Below are 18,957 nucleotides of genomic sequence, written 5' to 3' on the forward strand. Positions count from 1 at the left end.
AGCACAGCAAAACTTGCTGGTAACAAGGGTGGGACAAACAGTCCATCCTTGGACCGTATTGGTCATTGTCGCAAACAACACACTTCAATGTATGTTTCAATGTTTTTTCATACAAGTGACAAATAAAGCTGATCTTTAATTAAGGCTAATCTATGTTCTTCTACAATCTCCTACTTCCATCTTCTTTAAATGGAAAATGCTGGTTGACTGGTGTTGCAGCAACCACCTCGCACTCAACATCAGCATAGCCAAGGGAACTGATCGTAGACTTGAGGAAGAGGAAGTCCTCATCGAGGGATCAGCAGTGAAAAGGTTGAGCAGATTCATGTTCCTGGGCATCGATATCTGGTATACTCCTACACTCCTGGTATAGGAGTCTGAAGACACACACTCCACAATTCAGGAACAGCTTCTTTCCCTCTACCATCAGACTTCTGCGCAGTCAATAAACTCATAAGCACTACCTTCTTCATGCTTCATTTTGCACTATTTTTGCAGTTTATAGTAATTTCATGCCTTTGCTCTGTACTATTGCTGCAAAACAACAAACCACATCATACAAAGTCAGTGATATTAAACCTGTTTCTGAAATTAAACATGGATAAACAAGACTGTACTCTTAAACACTGGTAGACATGATGAAACATTGATTCCCCCGGTACAGATCCACAGAGACTATGTGTCACAACCCATTAATCACAGGACATCTGCTTTATCACTATTAAAATCAGAATGCTGGGACTCTGAAATTTTTTTTTAATTTAGATTCAAGATTGTTTAATGTCATTTCCTGTGCACAAGTGTGAAGGAGAACAAAATAATTGTTATTCTGGCATGATAAAAAACATAATACGATAAAGAATATAGTATTAATTTAAAAATACAATAAATAAAAATACAGTTTATATACATAGATTGATTGCATGTCCATAAAGCGACAGTAAGCACAGGAGTGTCTGTACGTAAGGTGACTGACAGTAGTGCTGGGGGTGTGTGAAGGGTGTGTTAGTGGGTGGAAGTGTTGATCAGCCTTACTGCTTGGGGAAAGTAACTGTTTTTGTGTCCAATGATCCTGGTGTGGAAGCTACATAGCCTCCCCGCCCCCCCCCCCCCCCCAACAAGATGGGACAAACAGTCCATGAGCAGGGTGGATGGGATCCTTGATGTTCTTACTGGCTCTTTTCTGGCACCATTCTGTAAATATGTCCTTGATGCCAGCCTACCCACACGCTAACAACATGGTACTAGTTCCTCCCTGCACTGCCCAATTACACCCACTTGAGTAATTAACCTGTTCACCTGGTATGCTGGAAGAAACCGGAGCATCCAGAGGAAACCCATGCAGTCACAGGGAGAACAAGCTCCTCACAGACAGCGGCAGAATTGAACCCAGGTCGCTGGCGCTGTAACAGCATTACACTATCCCACTGCTTCTCACAGGAAGTTAGAAACAGTTAATGCTGGAAACACACAGCACCTGTGGGAAATAAGAGTTGGCATTCTCCAGTTCTTTAAGGTTGTTATAGCTGGAGGGGGGAGCGGGGATAGGTTCCCAGTACCTATTACATGATTCCTTAAGGTCGTTATAGCCAGGGGTGGCAATGGGAACAAGCTCCCACTACAGTACTTATTACACGCTCCCAAAGTTTGGCATGCATCTCAAGTCGCCTCTTACAAACACGTCCAGCTCCTGCCCTTCAGGTGTGGCTTCGCTACTAAGCCAGCAGAACCAGTTCGGTCTCTGCCGTTCCTTTATTCATCAGATGCATGGAAGAGGGAAGCTTGCTACGTGGGCAACAGCCTGCACTCCATATTGTACTGCCTAGGCTTGCATATCTAGACAGCTATTTTGCAACATCAATGGCTGACCCTGACCGATGGAGGCCTCAAACCACAAAACCTATTAAAAGTCTACAATGGAGTGCATCTCAAATAGCCCTTGACAACCAAATCCACCTCCAGGTCTTCACCTGTGGCTTAGCTACTAAACCCAGCAGAATCATTTCTATTGACAGGTGAAGGGACAAAGGCGGGTTACTGGCAACTTAAAACCAGTCACTTTGAGCTGATGGGGCTCATCAGCCATAGTTTGCAGCTCATCTAGGAGACAGAAAACTCTGAACTCAAACCTCCGTTGCCTTATCAGAATCAGAATCAGGTTTATCATCACTGGCATGTGGTGTGAAATTTGTTAATTAGCAGCAGTAGTTCAATGCAATACTTAATTATAGAAGAGAAAAATAATAATAATAAAATAATATTAAATAAGTAAATAAATTACAGTATAGATATATTGAATTGATTAAAAATCATGCAAAAAACAGAAATAATATACATTAAAAAACTGAGGTAGTATCCAAGGGTTCAATGTCCATTTAGGAATCGGATGGCAGAGGGGAAGAAGCTGTTCCTGAATCACTGAGTGTGTGCCTTCAGGCTTCTGTACCTCCAGCCTGATGGTAACAGTGAGGAAAGGGTGTACCCTGGGTGCTGGAGGTCCTTAATAACGGACGCTACCTTTCTGAGCCTCCGCTCCTTGAAGATGTCCTGGGTACTTTGTCGGCTAGTACCCAAGATGGAGCGAACTAAATTTACAACCCTCTGCAGCTTCTTTCAGTCCTGTGCGGTACAACCCCCCCAGCATACCAGACAGTGATGCTGTCTGTCAGAATGCTCTCCACAGTACACCTATAGAAGTTTTTGAGTGTATTTGTTGACGAACCAAATGTCTTCAAATTCCTAATGAAGTATAACCACTGTCTGGGCTTCTTTATAATTGCATTGGTATGTTGGGACCAGGTTAGATCCTCAGAGATCTTGACACCCAGGAACTTGAAACTGCTCACTCTTTCCTCTTCTGATCCCTCTGTGAGGATTGGTGTGTGTTCCTTCATCTTACCCTTCCAGAAGTTCACGACCAGCTCTTTCGTCCTACTGACATTGTGTGCCAGGTTGTTGCTGCGACACCAGTAGTTGGCATTTCTCTCCCCTGTACGCTCTCTTGTCACCATCTGAGATTCTGCCAACGCTGGTTGTATCATCAACAAATTTTTCAATGGTATTTGAGCTATGCCTAGCCACACAGTCATGGGATATATAGCTATTCATGGGGAACGCTTTGGGAGTAAATCCCCAAGGAAAATTCCATAACTGGAATCCCCAAAGTAGTCTTACATTAAATTCAACACTGACCGGCAACTCCTACGATGCCACTGGTGCTATTCGCTGTTCCTTTGCATTTATCAACTGCATGGAGAGGGGGAGTCTGCTGCATGGGCAACAGCTTGCTATCTGTATCGTACTGCACTGGCTATGTATCATATAGACAGCAAGGATGCAACATCCATGGTCAACCTCAACCAAAAGAGGGCCTCAATTCTGATGATAGCACAGTGATGTGAAGCATTGACTGGTTTCCTCATTCCGATGCTGTTGACTTGGTATGTCACCAAAAACTCTTGCAAATTTCTACAGATGTACCGTGGTGAGCATTTCAACAGGTTGCATCACTGAAGGGGCTACTGCACAGGATTTGTAAAATGCTGCAGAATGTTGCAAACTCACCCAGTTCCATCGTGACACCTCCCCAACATCAAGGACAACTTCAAATGGCTATTCCTCAAAAAGACATCCATCATTAAGGGCCCCATCACCCAGGACATACCCTCTTCTCATTGCCACCATCGAGGAGGCCTAAAGACACACTCTCAACATTTTAAGAACAGCTTCTTCCCCACCATCATCAGAATTCTAAACAGACCATAAACCCATGTACGCTACCTTACTATTTTTTTCTGTTTTTCGCTCTCCTTTTGCACTACTTATTTAATTTTATACATATTTCTTACTGTAATTTATATTTTTATTATTTATTGCAATGTTCTGCTGCTGCAAAACAATATATTTCATGACATATGCCAGTGATACTAAACCTGATTCTGATAATCCCCAGAAGTTTCTCCCTTCATAATAAAGACACAGGAAAACACACAGAGGCCTGGAGGGTTTTGCTGAAATGTATTAATAATTTGCACTGTGCATTACTATTGAGAATAGAAACATCCAGTAACACAAATGGAGTAACACACAGAACATAGAACCTATAACAATACAGCGCAGTACAGATCCTTTGGCCCATGATTGTGTGACAACCTTTTAACCTACACTATGATCAATCTAACCCTTCCCTCCTACATAGCACTCCATTTTTCTGTAATCCATGTGCCTATCTAAGAGTCTCTTAAATGCCCCTAATGTATCTGCCTCTGTCACTAACCCTGGCAACACGTTCCACGCACCGACCATGCTCTTGTGTCAAAACCCTACCTCTGACTTTCCCCCTATACTTCCCTCTAATCACTGTAAAATTATGCCACTTGGTAGTAGGTATTTCCACCCTGGGGAAAAGTCTCTGGCTATCCACTCAATCTACAGCTCTTATCATCTTGGACACCTCTAATTCTCCTTCAATCAGGTTTTCTCACTCTATTGAGAAAACCCTAGTTCGTTCAATCTATTGTCAAAGGACATGCTGTCTAATCCAGGCAGAATCTCATCTGCACCCTTTCTAAAGCTTCCACACTTCTCGTATAATGAGACAACCAGAAGTGAACACAATATTCCAAGTGTGCTCTAACATCTTGCTGAGACGGTGTAAATTTACCCACATTAGGTCACTTACAATTCTGTAAATTGCATGACATTTATTTGAAGGGAATATCACGGGGGGAGGGGGAGGAGTAGGATTGGTGGAGATAGGTGGTTGAGGGCTAGGGATGACCAGAAGGGCTGAAAGGCCTGTTTCTGTGCAGTGTGGATCTTGGGGCCTAGTGGTAGAGTTAGTGAATATGGTAGCTTACACATGGTACTACATTCAAACCTGACAATAGACAATAGACAATAGGTGCAGAAGTAGACCATTCGGCCCCTCGAGTCTGCACCGCCATTCTGAGATCATGGCTGATCATTCACTATCAATACCCAGTCCCTGCCTTGTCCCCATATCCCTTGATTCCCCTATCCATCAGATATCTATCCAGCTCCTTCTTGAAAGCATCCAGAGAATTGGCCTCCACCGTCTTCCGAGGCAGTGCATTCCACACCTCCACAACTCTCTGGGAGAAGAAGCTCTTCCTCAACTCTGTTTTAAATAACTGACCTCTTATTCTCAATCCATGCCCTCTGGTACTGGACTCTCCCAACATCTGGAACATATTTCCTGCCTCAATCCTATCAAATCCTTTAATTATCTTAAACGTTTCAATCAGATCCCCTCTCAATCTCCTCAATTCCAGCGTGTACAAGCCCAATCTCTCCAATCTCTCTGCGTAAGACAGCCCTGCCATCCCAGGAATCAACCTAGTGAATCTACGCTGCACTTCCTCAATTGCCAGAATGTCCTTCCTTAAACCTGGAGACCAAAACTGTACACAATATTCCAGGTGTGGTCTCACCAGGGCCCTGTACAAATGCAAAAGAACATCCTTGCTCTTGTATTCAATTCCCCTTGTAACAAAGGCCAACATTCCATTTACCCTCTTCACTGCCTGTTGCACTTGCTCATTAGACTTATTCCATTAATCCAGTTCAGGTATGGGGGAGACAGTCAGAGCAGTGGTGTGCTCCGTATGCAGTATGTGGGAGGTCAGGGTCAACACAGTTGTCCCTGATGGCCACACCTGCAAAAGGTGCGTCCAGCTGCAGCTCCTATCAGACCGAGTTAGGGAGTTGGAGCTGGAGCTGGATGAACTACGGATCATTCGGGAGGCAGAGGCAGAGATAGATAGGAGTTATCAGGAGGTAGTCACACCAAAGAACCAAGATTTAGGCAGATGGGTGACGGTCCAGAGAGGCAGGGGGAGCAGGCAGAGAGAGCAGAGCACCCCTGCGGCCATTCCCATTAACAATAAGTGTACCGTACTGGATACTGTTGATGGGGATGACCTACCAGGAATGAGTTGTAGTGGTCCTGCCTCTGGCACAGAGGTTGAACCCTCAACTAGAAAGGGGAGGAGGGAAGAGAAGAGAGCGATAGTTTTAGGGGACTCTATAGTTAGGGGGGCAGATAGGAGATTTTGTGGGGCAGATCGGGAGTCTCGGATGGTATGTTGCCTCCCTGGTGCCAGGGTCCGGGACATCTCAGATCGGGTGCAGGCTATTCTTGAGAGTGAGGGCATGAACCCAGATGTAGTGGTCCATGTAGGGACCAATGATGTAGGTAAGGTGAGTGAGGGGGTCCTGCTTAGAGTTCAGGGAGTTAGGAGTGAAGCTGAAAAGCAGGACCTCCAGGGTGACAATCTCGGGATTGCTACCTGTGCCACGTGCGAGTGAGGCGAAGAATAGAATGATTATGCACATTAATACGAGGCTGAGAGCATGGTGCAGGAAGGAAGGGTTCAGGTTTTTGGATAATTGGTCTTTGTTCCAGGGACATTGGGATCTGTTTCGAAGGGATGGTCTACATCTGAACCGGAGGGGTACTAACATTCTTGCAGGAGTATTTGCCAGTGCCTCTCGGGGGGGTTTAAACTAGATGTGCAGGGGGCAGGGATCCAGATCCAGAGGGTTGGTCAGAAGGAGCATGGGGTTAAATGTGTACAAGGTTTGGGTGATCTTGAGAAGGTCATCAAAATTCAGGGTGCAATTTGCCCGAAGGAAGTTCAAGGAGCTGGGTTAGGTACAGTAGACAGTGTTTTAAGCAAAGAGAGGAGGAATGGGCTAAGAATTCTATACTTGAATGCGCGTAGTCAGAAATAAGACAGATGAGCTTGAAGCTCAGATGAAAATGGGGAACTACAATATTGTTGGGATAATGGAGACATGGCTGCAAGGGGATCAGGCCTGGGAATTGAGTGTACCAGGGTATACGTGCTATCGTAAAGACAGAAATATGGGAAGAGGGGGTGGGGTGGCCCTGTTGGTGAGGAATGAGATTCAGTCCTTAGCAAGAGGTGACTTGGGAACAGGGGAAGTACAGTCTGTGTGGATTGAGCTGAGGAACAGTAAGGGTAAAAAGACCCTAATGGGTGTTGTGGACAGGCCCCCAAACAGTAGCGTGGATATTGGGTACAAGTTGATTAGGGAGTTAACATTGGCATGTGCTAAAGGTAATGCAGTCGTTATGGGAGATTTCAACATGCAGGTGAACTGGGAGAATCAGGTAGGTGCTGGACCCCAGGATAGGGAGTTTGTGGAGTGTCTAAGGCGGGGGTCGGCAACCTGCGGCTCCCGAGCCATTTGTGGCTCTTTCACCTCTGTGCTGCGGCTCCCTGTGGCTTTGGGAAATAATTGGTCAGTATTTAATTAAAATGTATTTTATGTTAGTTTGTTAGCTTTTGAAATGTAATTCTAAATTTGAAGATTATGGTGATCTTGTACAATCTAAGTGTGGCGACACATTTCCTGGCACATCCGAAACGGCTCACAATTAGCCAGCATTCCGGCTAAGGGAGATAGCCTACGGGGGTTTGTGAGTACGCGTCTTTTGCAGCATCTGCGTCCATGGGGGCTGGGTTGAGGGAGGCTTAAAAGCAAGGCTGTTTAGTTCGAATAAAGTTATTCGACTGCAGTTTACTGACTGCGTGAGCACACCGCTACAACGTGTTTTTATCGCTATTAATATACGTCACCACTGCCAATACCTGACACCCGCCAGTGCGCGATTTCTTTAATTTTTCGATCCAAGGTAAGCCAACTATGGAGAATTCTAAAAAAAGAAAAGTGACTGAAGAAAACAGAACGTTTAATGATACGTGGACAGATTCATTTGCTTTCACTGTTGACGAGACTGGTTTACCGGTATGCTTAATATGCAATGAGAAACTAGCAAACAACAAAAAGTCAAATGTCGCAAGGCATTTCCAGAGTAAACACGCAGCCTTTGCTCAAAAATATCCGGATGGAGATGAGAGAAAAAAAGCCGTTTCGGAACTGATGCGGAAGGATGATCTGAGCAAAAATCATTTCCAGAAATGGATGAAGTCTGGAAAATCAACGACATACGCCAGTTATATTGCCGCTTAGGAAATAGTCAGGCACGGGAAGCAGTTTACAGATGGTGAATATATAAAAGAATCTTTCATTAAGATTTCAGAACATCTATTCACGGACTTTAAAAACAAGAGTGAAATTGTGCAGAAAATCAGGGATATGCCCCTCTCTGAAAAGACTGTCAAAGACAGAACCATAAAAATGGCAGAAGACATCACAAGACAGCAAATTAAAGACATCAATTCAGCTGTGGCCTACTCGATTGCCTGTGACGAGTCTAAAGACAAAGGTGATATTGAACAAATAGCGTTGTTCTGCCGGTATGTAAACTCTGCCGGGCCACAGGAAGAACTGATTGAGTTGATACCTCTAAAAGACCAAACACGGGGGGAGGACATCTGTGAGGCTGTCTTGAATTGTTTAAGAGCCAAAGGAATAAAGACCACCCATCTGGTGTCAGTAGCTACTGATGGGGCTCCGAATATGACGGGAACGCACAAGGGATTTGTGGCTTTACTGCAGAAGTCGCTGGACAGAAAGCTGCTGACTTTTCACTGCATCTTGCACCAAGAGGCACTGTGCGCTCAAACATTTCCTCCGGAATGCACAGAAGTAATGGATGTTGTCATTCAGATTGTCAATAAAATAATGGCAAAAAGTTTAAATCACCGTCAATTCCGTTTGTTACTGGACGAGATGGAAAGCGCATATTCTGATCTCCTGCTGCACAACAAAGTCCGGTGGCTGTCCAAAGGGGAGGTGCTGAAACGCTTTGTCGCGTGTCTGGAAGAAGTGAAAACTTTCCTGGGCAGCAAAGGGCTCACCTTTCCTGAGCTGGAACAGCCAGAGTGGCTGGAAAAGCTACACTTCATGGTAGACATGACAGCGCACCTGAACACGCTGAACACAGCTCTTCAGGGGAAAGGACGCACAGCCCTGCACATGTTGGAGGATGTTTTGGCATTCGAGCGCAAGTTGACAGTGCTTGCCAGAGATTTACAGAAAGGCACTTTGTCTCACTTCCCCAATTTGAGAGAGTTCAAACAAGGTCACGACATGATAATTTCGGAGTATTTACATTCTGCAATCATCGCAATGCAAACATCGTTTGGGAAACGCTTCTGTGAGTTCAGAGAGGAAAAAAACACATTATCCTTCCCGGTCACTCCCTTAAGCATCGATCCTTCCCTACTGAATACGACTGCATTGGCAGGTGTGAGTCAACCTGATCTTGAGATGGAACTGGCCGACATAGCCGACAAAGACATATGGGTGTCCAAGTTTAGACGCTTGACAGCAGACCTTGAAGATGTTGCCCGTCAGAAGGCCGTTCTTGCTCAGAATCACAAATGGAGTGATATTGAAAACCTTCCAAAACCGGACAAACTTGTGTTCGAAACATGGAATGCTATACCCGACATTTATGTAAACATGAAAAAGTATGCGCTTGGAGTCCTGTCGATCTTTGGATCCACATATGTATGTGAGCAGGTGTTCTCCAACATGAACTTTATTAAAAACAAACATCGCGCACGCCTCACAGATGACAGCTTGCGATCCTGTGTAAAGATGAAGGTGACGTCATACAACCCTGATGTGCAGACGCTGTGCGCTGAGGTCCAGGAGCAGAAATCCCATTAACCAAGTATGATAAATATTTTAATTGCCTATTATTTTATGTATATTCATATTTTTTCATTGTTCAGTGAAATAGTCCTTTTATTTTTCAGGCTGACAGCTGGCTGATGTTATTTTTGGTTTGCTGCTGGCGGCAAATTTAAGTTTGGCGTTTTTCATAAATACAAGAAGGACTCAAATAGACGTTGAGTATTTTACTTAAAAGTAACCTTCAACCCAACGTCTTTTTTTCGGAGTTCAAAATGTTTTTGTTGCATGCAGAAATGTAATTTCGTTTTCTCTGCAGGAGTTCATCAATTTCATAAATGCAACACATTATAGTTTGTTTATACATAGCATAAAGGCAAAAAAAACGTTGTATGCAGTGTTATTTCATTTTAAATGTCAAACGGGTTTTGCGGCTCCCAGTGTTTTCTTTTCTGTGGGAAACGGGTCCAAGTGGCTCTTTCAGTGGTAAAGGTTGCTGACCCCTGGTCTAAGGGATGTATTTTTGGAACAGCTTGTGCTTGAGCCAACCAGGAACGAGGCTATTTTGGACTTGGTGATGTGTAATGAACAGGAATTGATAAGTGATCTTGAAGTAAAGGAGCCATTAGGAAGTAGTGATCATAACATGATAAGTTTTTATCTACAATTTGAGAGGGATAGGGGCAGATCAGAGGTGTCAGTGTTGCAATTAAATAAAGGAGACTACAGAGCCATGAGGGATGAGCTGGCCAAAGTTAAATGGGCGGATGCCCTGGCAGGAAAGACAGTGGATCAGCAGTGGCAGATATTCTTGGCATAATACAAAAGATGCAAATGCAGTTCATTCCAATGAGAAGGAAGGATTCAAAGAGGGGGAAGGGGCCACAGTGGTTGACAAAGGAAGTCAGAGATTGTATAGCATTAAAGAAAAAGAAGTATGACAGGGCTAAGATGAGTGGGAATACAGATGATTGGGAAAGTTTTAAGGAACAGCAGATCTTAACTAAAAAAGCAATACGGAGAGAAAAAATCAGGTATGAGCTCAGTCTAGCCAGGAATATAAAAGGGGATAGCAAAAGCTTTTTTAGCTATGTGAAGAGAAAGAAGATAGTTAAGAACAATGTTGGCCCCTTGAAGAATGAATTGGGAGAAATTGTTATGGGAAACAGGGAAATGGCAACAGAATTTAATGCATACTTTAGATCTGTCTTCACCAGGGAGGACACAAGCAATCTCCCAGATGTATGGATGGGCCAGGGTCATAAGATATCAGAGGAATTGAGACAGATTGACATTAGGAAAGAAACTGTGATGAGTAGACTGGTAGGACTGAAGGCTAATAAATCCCCGGGTCCAGATGGTCTGCCTCCGAGGGTTCTAAAAGAGGTGGCTCAGGAAATTGCGGATGCATTGGTAATCATTTTCCAATGTTCCTTAGATTCAGGATCAGTTCCTGAAGATTGGAGAGTGGCTAATGTTGTCCCACTTTTCAAGAAGGGAGGGAAGGAGAAAACAGAGAACTATCGCCCTGTTAGCCTAACGTCAGTCGTGGGGAAGATGCTTGAGTCCATTATTAAGGACGAAATAGTGGCACATCTAGATGGCAGAAATAGGATTAGGCCGAGCCAGCATGGATTTACCAAGGGCAAATCATGCTTGACTAATCTGTTGGAGTTTTTTGAGGGTGTAACAAGGATGTTAGACGAGGGTAAGCCAGTAGATGTTGTGTACCTAGATTTTCAGAAGGCATTCGATAAGGTGCCACATAGGAGATTGGTGAGTAAAATCAGAGCTCATGGCATTGGGGGCAGGGTTTCAACATGGATAGAAAACTGGTTGGCAGATAGAAAGCAAAGGGTAGCAGTGAATGGATGTTTCTCAGACTGGCTGGAGGTGACTAGTGGGGTACCACAGGGCTCTGTATTGGGACCACAGCTCTTTACGATTTATGTCAATGATTTAGATGAGGGCATTGAAAACTATATCAGCAAGTTTGCTGACGAAACTAAACTGGGTGGCAGTGTGACATGCGAAGAGGACGTTAGGAGAATACAGGGAGACTTGGATAGGCTGAGTGAGTGGGCAGATACTTAGCAGATGTCATTCAATGTGAATAAATGTGAAGTTATCCACTTTGGAAGCAGGAACAAGAGGGCAGAGTATTGTCTGAACGGTGTCGAGTTAGGTAAGGGAGAAATGCAAAGAGACCTAGGAGTCCTAGTTCACCAGTCAATGAAGGTGAATGAGCAAGTGCAACAGGCAGTGAAGAGGGCAAATGGAATGTTGGCCTTTGTTTCAAGGGGAATTGAATACAAGAGCAAGGATGTTCTTTTGCATTTGTACAGGGCCCTGGTGAGACCACACCTGGAATATTGTGTACAGTTTTGGTCTCCAGGTTTAAGGAAGGACATTCTGGCAATTGAGGAAGTGCAGCGTAGATTCACTAGGTTGATTCCTGGGATGGCAGGGCTGTCTTACGCAGAGAGATTGGAGAGATTGGGCTTGTACACGCTGGAATTGAGGAGATTGAGAGGGGATCTGATTGAAACGTTTAAGATAATTAAAGGATTTGATAGGATTGAGGCAGGAAATATGTTCCAGATGTTGGGAGAGTCCAGTACCAGAGGGCATGGATTGAGAATAAGAGGTCAGTTATTTAAAACAGAGTTGAGGAAGAGCTTCTTCTCCCAGAGAGTTGTGGAGGTGTGGAATGCACTGCCTCGGAAGACGGTGGAGGCCAATTCTCTGGATGCTTTCAAGAAGGAGCTGGATAGATATCTGATGGATAGGGGAATCAAGGGATATGGGGACAAGGCAGGGACTGGGTATTGATAGTGAATGATCAGCCATGATCTCAGAATGGCGGTGCAGACTCGAGGGGCCGAATGGTCTACTTCTGCACCTATTGTCTACTGTCTATTGTCTATTCACCTTCATTGACTGGTGAACTAGGACTCCTAGGTCTCTTTGCATTTCTCCCTTACCTAACTCGACACCGTTCAGACAATACTCTGCCCTCTTGTTCCAGCTTCCAAAGTGGATAACTTCACATTTATTCACATTGAATGACATCTGCCAAGTATCTGCCCACTCACTCAGCCTATCCAAGTCTCCCTGTATTCTCCTAACGTCCTCTTCGCATGTCACACTGCCACCCAGTTTAGTATCGTCAGCAAACTTGCTGATATAGTTTTCAATGCCCTCATCTAAATCATTGACATAAATCGTAAAGAGCTGTGGTCCCAATACAGAGCCCTGTGGTACCCCACTAGTCACCTCCAGCCAGTCTGAGAAACACCCATTCACTGCTACCCTTTGCTTTCTATCTGCCAACCAGTTTTCTATCCATGTTGAAACCCTGCCCCCAATGCCATGAGCTCTGATTTTACTCACCAATCTCCTATGTGGCACCTTATCGAATGCCTTCTGAATGACCTCTGGCCCTGTCAGTGTTTAGCTTGCATGTTCTCCCTGTGATTAAAAGGGCTTCCCCTCAGCACTCTAGTTTCCTTCCACATCCTACAAACGCATGGGTTGGTAGGTTAACTTGCTGCTGCAAATTGTGTTTTGTATGTGGGGCAGTGGTAAAATCTGAGAGGGATTTGATGGGACTCCACCTATTAGCTCACCCCTCCACTCCTGCAAACAGCACTATAATTTCCTGTCAGGTCATCTCATGTACAGATACTCCTCTGTCTAGCATCACTTTATGGATGTAACAATTATTTTGTTCTCCTTTCCAAAAAATTGGCTTAAAGGAAGAAAGCAGAGGGTAGTTGTGGAAGGAAAGTATTCTGCCCGGAGGTCGGTGACTAGTGGAGTGCCGCAGGGATCTGTCCTGGGACCCCTGCTATTTGTGATTTTTATAAATGACCTGGATATAGAGGCGGAAGGATGGGTGAGTAAGTTTGTGGATGACATGAAGATTGGAGGAGTTGTGGATGGAGCTGCAGGTTGTTGAAGGTTACAAGTGGATATAGACAGGCTGCAGAGTTGGGCAGAAAAATGGCAGACGGAGTTTAATTCGGATAAGTGTGAGGTGATGCATCTTGGAAGGATAAACCAGAAGACTGACTACAGGATTAATGGTCAGTTACTTAAGTGTGGATGAACAAAGGGACCTTGGGGTTCAAATCCATACATCCCTCAAGGTCACTGCGCAGGTTGATAGGGTAGTTAAGACGACCTATGGGATGCTAGGCTTCATCAACAGGGGGATTGAGTTCAAGAGTAGAGAGGTCATGTTGCAACTCTACAAATCTCTGGTGAGACCGCACTTAGAATATTGAGTTCAATTCTGATCACCTCATTATAGGAAGGATGTGGAAGCTATGGAGAGGGTGCAGAGGAGATTTACCAGGATGTTGCCTGGTTTGGAGAACAAGTCATATGAAGCAAGGTTAGCAGAGCTGGGACTTTTCTCTTTGGAGCGTAAAAGAACGAGAGGGGACTTGATAGAGGTCTACAAAATTATGAGAGGCATAGATAGGGTGGATAGTCAGTACCTGTTTCCCAGAGCACTAATAGCAAACACCAGAGGGCATATGTACAAAATTAAGGGAGGGAAGTTTAGGGGAGACATCAGGGGTAAGTTTTTCACACAGTGTAGTGAGTGCCTGGAATGACTTGCCAGGGATAATGGTGGAGGCTAAAACATTAGGGGTATTTAAGAGCCTCTTGGACAGGCACAGGGATGAAAGAAAAAAGGAGGGTTATGGGGTAGTGTGGGTTTAGTACTTTTTTTAAGGATTATATGGGTCGGCACAACATGGAGGGCTGAAGGGCCTGTACTGTGCCGTAGTGTTCTATGGTTTACATTTGTATTCTGGAAATGACATTACACAATCTTGAACCTTGGGAGGACAAAACGGGATGGTTGTAAGTTAATGGTTGGTGGCCAGCATGGATGATCAGCTGAAGGGCCTGTCCCTATTGTCTCCAAGTTGTGCAGGGAACATGCTAGCAGATGGACAGAGAAAACAATCCATGGAAGTTCTCAAACAAACAGTAAAACTGTGTAACATCCCGCCGACTTGTGAAAATCCTTGGCTTGCGATCATTCAAACTGGAGAAAGAACATTTGAGACAGTACCAGGAATCCAGTCTCTTTATCTGAAACTTCCTGATCCTTAGCTTCAGAACCCACAGAAACAGAATGGAATCAAATACTTCTCCATTGTAAGGATCTCCCTAGATTAGTCATAGAGCACTATATCATAGATATAGTCAACCCATCTAGTCTGTGCCAAGCTAGTAATCTGCCTAGTCCCATCGACCTGCACTCAGACCACAGCCCTCCATACTCCTCCCATCCATGAACCTATCCAAATTTTCTTGAATGTTACCATCAAACCTGCATCCACCATTCCCACTGGCAGCTTGTTCCACACTCTCACCTCCCTGAGTGAAGAAGTTCCCCCCATGTTCCCCTTAAACATTTCACCTTTCGCCCTTAACCCATGACCTCTTATTCTTGTCCCTCCCACTCTCACAGAAAAAAAAAGCCTGCTTGCATTGACCCTCTCTATACCCCTCATAATTTTATCTATCTCTGTCAAATTTCCCCTCTTTCTCCTACACTTTAGGGAATAAAGTCCTAACCTATTCAACCTTTCCCCACAACTCAGGGGTCCTCATGTCCTGCAACATTCTTGAAAATTTTCTCTGTATCCTTTCAACCTTTTGGATATCTTGCCTAAGAAGAAGTCACCAACTCAAGAGAGTTGCAGATGGGAGCGACACCCACAAAACTCTGGAGGAACTCAGCAGTTCAGGCAGCATCTATGGAGGGAAATGTTCAGTCAATGTTTTGGGCCAAGAACCTTCATCTGGATATCTGGAGAAGCCAAGATCTACTGGTCAAGATGGCACCAAATGTGATGTCTGTTGAAGTCATGGCTCACACTTTAGTTGTTGTTGATTAGATTAATCAGGATGATTTTGGCGACAGCTCCTGGACTTGGGGTTTAGGACAGGGATGATGGAGAGTTAGAGGTCAGGGGCAAAAGCTTAAGGTTGGAGAACAGGGTCAAAGGCCAACAATCCCAGAGGGTGGAGGTCAGGTGGGTAAGTGCAGAGGACAAAGAACAGCGATCCCTGATGGGAAGTGGGGGAGTCGGAAGGGATTTGTTTTGTTATTTTTGTGTGTCTTGTTGTATGGTGGCTGCACATTGTTCTGCTGAACATGGTGGGCATGCTATGCTGCTGCCAAAAGCATGACAACTCTTACAGGCTGCCCCCAGTACATCCTCGAACTGTGTAGGTAACTTCACTCATCTCAACACAGAACTGATTCCACAATCTACTGTGTGGACTCACTTTCAAGGACTCTACAACTCATCTTCTCAGAATTATTTATTTACTTATTTATTACTTATTTATTTAGTGTTTTTTTGGGATTTGCACAACTTGCGTATATACACAGTACTGTGCAAAAGTCTTAGGCATCCTCGGCTTTTTAAGTGGTTTCAAATGGTGTGGCCTCCACAGAGCCCTGACATCAACGTCACTGAAGTTGTCTGGATTGACTTGGAGAGACAGAATCAAGCAAGACTGGCAACGTCTACAGCAGATTCATGGCAAGTTCTCCAAGTTGCTTCGAATAACCTAAGACAATTTTCTGAAAAAAAATGCACAGCAGTGTACCTAAAAGACCTGATGCAGTTTTGAAGGCAAAGGATGGCGCACCAAATATTAATTCAATTTAGTTTTTACTGTTTACCACTTTTTAGAGTGGATTTTGAAAGCATCTTCACTTTACAGATGAGACATATAGCATATATGTACTTTGATCATAAATTTACTTTGAACTTTGAAAAGTCTGATGCATTTTGTTTATTTGGTGAACAGAAGTGTGGATTGAAGCTTTTGACTGCCTGTAGCATTATTTTTGGACCTGCCTTCCTAACTGCTGAGTTTGGACCAGAGAGATTAAAAAGAAATCTAGTGGGAGAGATGAGCAAATGCATAATGTGCTGTTCTCCTGATCACTGCCAATTTATTCACTGTCACCCTTGGGAACTTTCAGCTGAGTATTTACCACATCCAATTGATTGTATAAAATACTAAAAGCATTAATTTATATTGAAATACACCACTGTAAAATCTAACACTGGTCTCAATATCTTTAATGGTTGGAGAACAGATAACAGTATAAAGGATATCAGTTTTTTTCTTTATTGTATTGTCTGGAGAGATTGCAGAGAAGACTATGGGCCGAATGGCCTAATTCTGCTCTAATGATCTATGTTCATTAGGTCGACTTCACTAGCGCCCAGAAATAAAACTTCCTAACGTCTGGGTATTGTCTGCAGTCCCCACCCAAAAACCTTGTATGGCAGTCCAGGCTGGTTTTATGTTCCAGCCAACTCTGGGATTTAAAAAAATATGAACTGTTCCCATGTACAAACAAGGCTTAAATACTGATTCAGGCCAACCTTGGCAAAGAACGTTTCACTTAGTTATCCTGACAATGCACTAGGGTAGAAAATGCAGACTGGTCCTAACCGAGAACTGTCAGTTCCTGCATTGTCCTTGAGGGAAGTTGAAAGTTTGCTTTTACAATTATCTTAACCCACAGCACATCATTTCTAAAAATACACTTCAACAAGCATTTTGCCCTTAATTGGTTAATTCATATCGTAATTAGTTAACTCCATACTCATAGAACGGCTAATTAACATCCATCATCAAGAACCCCCCCACCCCCTACTCTCTTCACGCTGCTGGTACTGTATCAGGAAGGAGGTACAGGGGCTTCTGGACCCACACCAACAGGATCGGGAACAGTTATTTCCCCTCAGCCATCAGGCTCATGAACCAGCATGGATAACTTCACTCGCACTAACGATTCCCAGAACCCTTGGACTCACTTTCAAGGACTCTTCATCTCGTGTTCTTAGTATTTATTTCTTATTTATTATTTTTATTTTCAAGATTTATTTTGGATTTGCAGTTTGTTGTCCTTCGCACATAGGTTGTTTGTCCATCTTGTGTACGGTTTTTCACTGATTCTGTGGTGTTACTTTGCATTTATTGTGAATGCCCGCGAGAAAATGAATCTCAGAGTAGTATATGGTGGCATATGTACTTTGGTATTTTGAATTTTGGTCGCTAGCATCAAATTAAAAGTCTAATATGAAGTGGTAGATCAAAAGGATTGAACGGATCACCGCGATAAAAGGGTGGGGGAGGGAGTAAACTCATACCCTTTGGAAGATGCCAATCGCTCACCTCGACCGGAGTAACAAAGAAAAAATACATTGCAGAAATGCTGCTTTGTGTATAATCTGACTTTTTTGATGTGGGAAAGTCTCGCTTGACATTTGGCGGAAATCAAAGTGAAAATGCAAAAATTAAAAAGCACACATGTACTCGTCTCCACGCCTGAAATGCAATATATATATATATAGACTCTCGCATCCACAGGATCCCAGGCACGTTGCCCGGGATCATTGCACACACGGTCCCGAGCAGTATTTCAAGTCACTCCCGCTGAGCCGCCTTCTTGTGGAACAACTGTACAATAACATTTTAAGCACTGAAAAGCACATACAGATACATACGCCGACGAGCTGACCTGACCTCAAATGCAGGGGGTGGGGGGTATCCTCACTTACCTCGCGGAAAAATAAAATCTCCCCGACGGTAGAAAGAGACCAAACGTGCCCCTTCTGGGGAAGAAGCGGCACCCAGATCCTCCCTCTCTCAGCCCAGCCACTCTCTGCAGAGGGAGAGAGACAGACAGAGAAAGAGAGAGAGTGAGCGAGAGAGATGACAGAGAGGATCGGGACACTGAGAAGCCAGCAACATGTGATTGAGTTTCTGCTTTATAATCCAGGCAACGTCACATCACACCGCTTGCAAGTAACCAGATGGTTCCCAGCTTCGCTCCTCTTCCCTGCTCCGTCCTCCCGCCCTCGTCCTAGCGTCACCCCTCTCCCCTCCTCTCCTCTACTCACCTCCCTCCCCCCCATCGAACTCTTCATTTCATCCTTTCCCCTTTCTCTCGTCGCCTTCCTTCGATCCTCAATCAGGCTTCTTCCCTCTCTTTCCAGCCCAGTGTCGGCCTGAAACATCGACAGTTTATAAATGCTGCCTGAACTGCTGAGTTCCGCCGGCATTTTGTGTGTTGTTCGCCCCTTTTTTTCTACCCTTTCTACCTTTACCCCTTCTAATCCATTCTCTTTCTTTCTGTCCCCATTTCGCTGCTCCTCCAGGTTCTCCCTCTATTCATTTTGTCCCTCTTATTTGTGACTACCTCCTGTTCATTCTGGCTGTCCATTCTCACTCTCCCCATTCCCTTTCCGTTCATTCTCCCGCCCTTTACAAATCCTCTCTCTTGTGCTCCTCATCATCCTCTCT

The 18,957-nt window shown here is 44.3% G+C and overlaps 1 protein-coding gene across 6 annotated transcripts in view; it reads right to left on the minus strand.

The window, feature by feature from the left end:
- elovl5 (ELOVL fatty acid elongase 5) overlaps window positions 1-18,957 on the minus strand; it is a 215,500-nt gene that overhangs the window by 130,705 nt on the left and 65,838 nt on the right. For all 6 annotated transcript variants that reach the window (XM_059982053.1, XM_059982052.1, XM_059982054.1 and 3 more), the window contains one exon: window positions 18,213-18,316. The gene's annotated coding sequence lies outside the window, so the exon portion shown is untranslated. The remainder of the gene's footprint in view (window positions 1-18,212; window positions 18,317-18,957) is intronic.

The sequence above is a fragment of the Hypanus sabinus genome, chromosome 10 (assembly GCF_030144855.1).
Source record: "Hypanus sabinus isolate sHypSab1 chromosome 10, sHypSab1.hap1, whole genome shotgun sequence".
In the NCBI taxonomy this organism is placed as follows: Eukaryota; Metazoa; Chordata; class Chondrichthyes; order Myliobatiformes; family Dasyatidae; genus Hypanus; species Hypanus sabinus.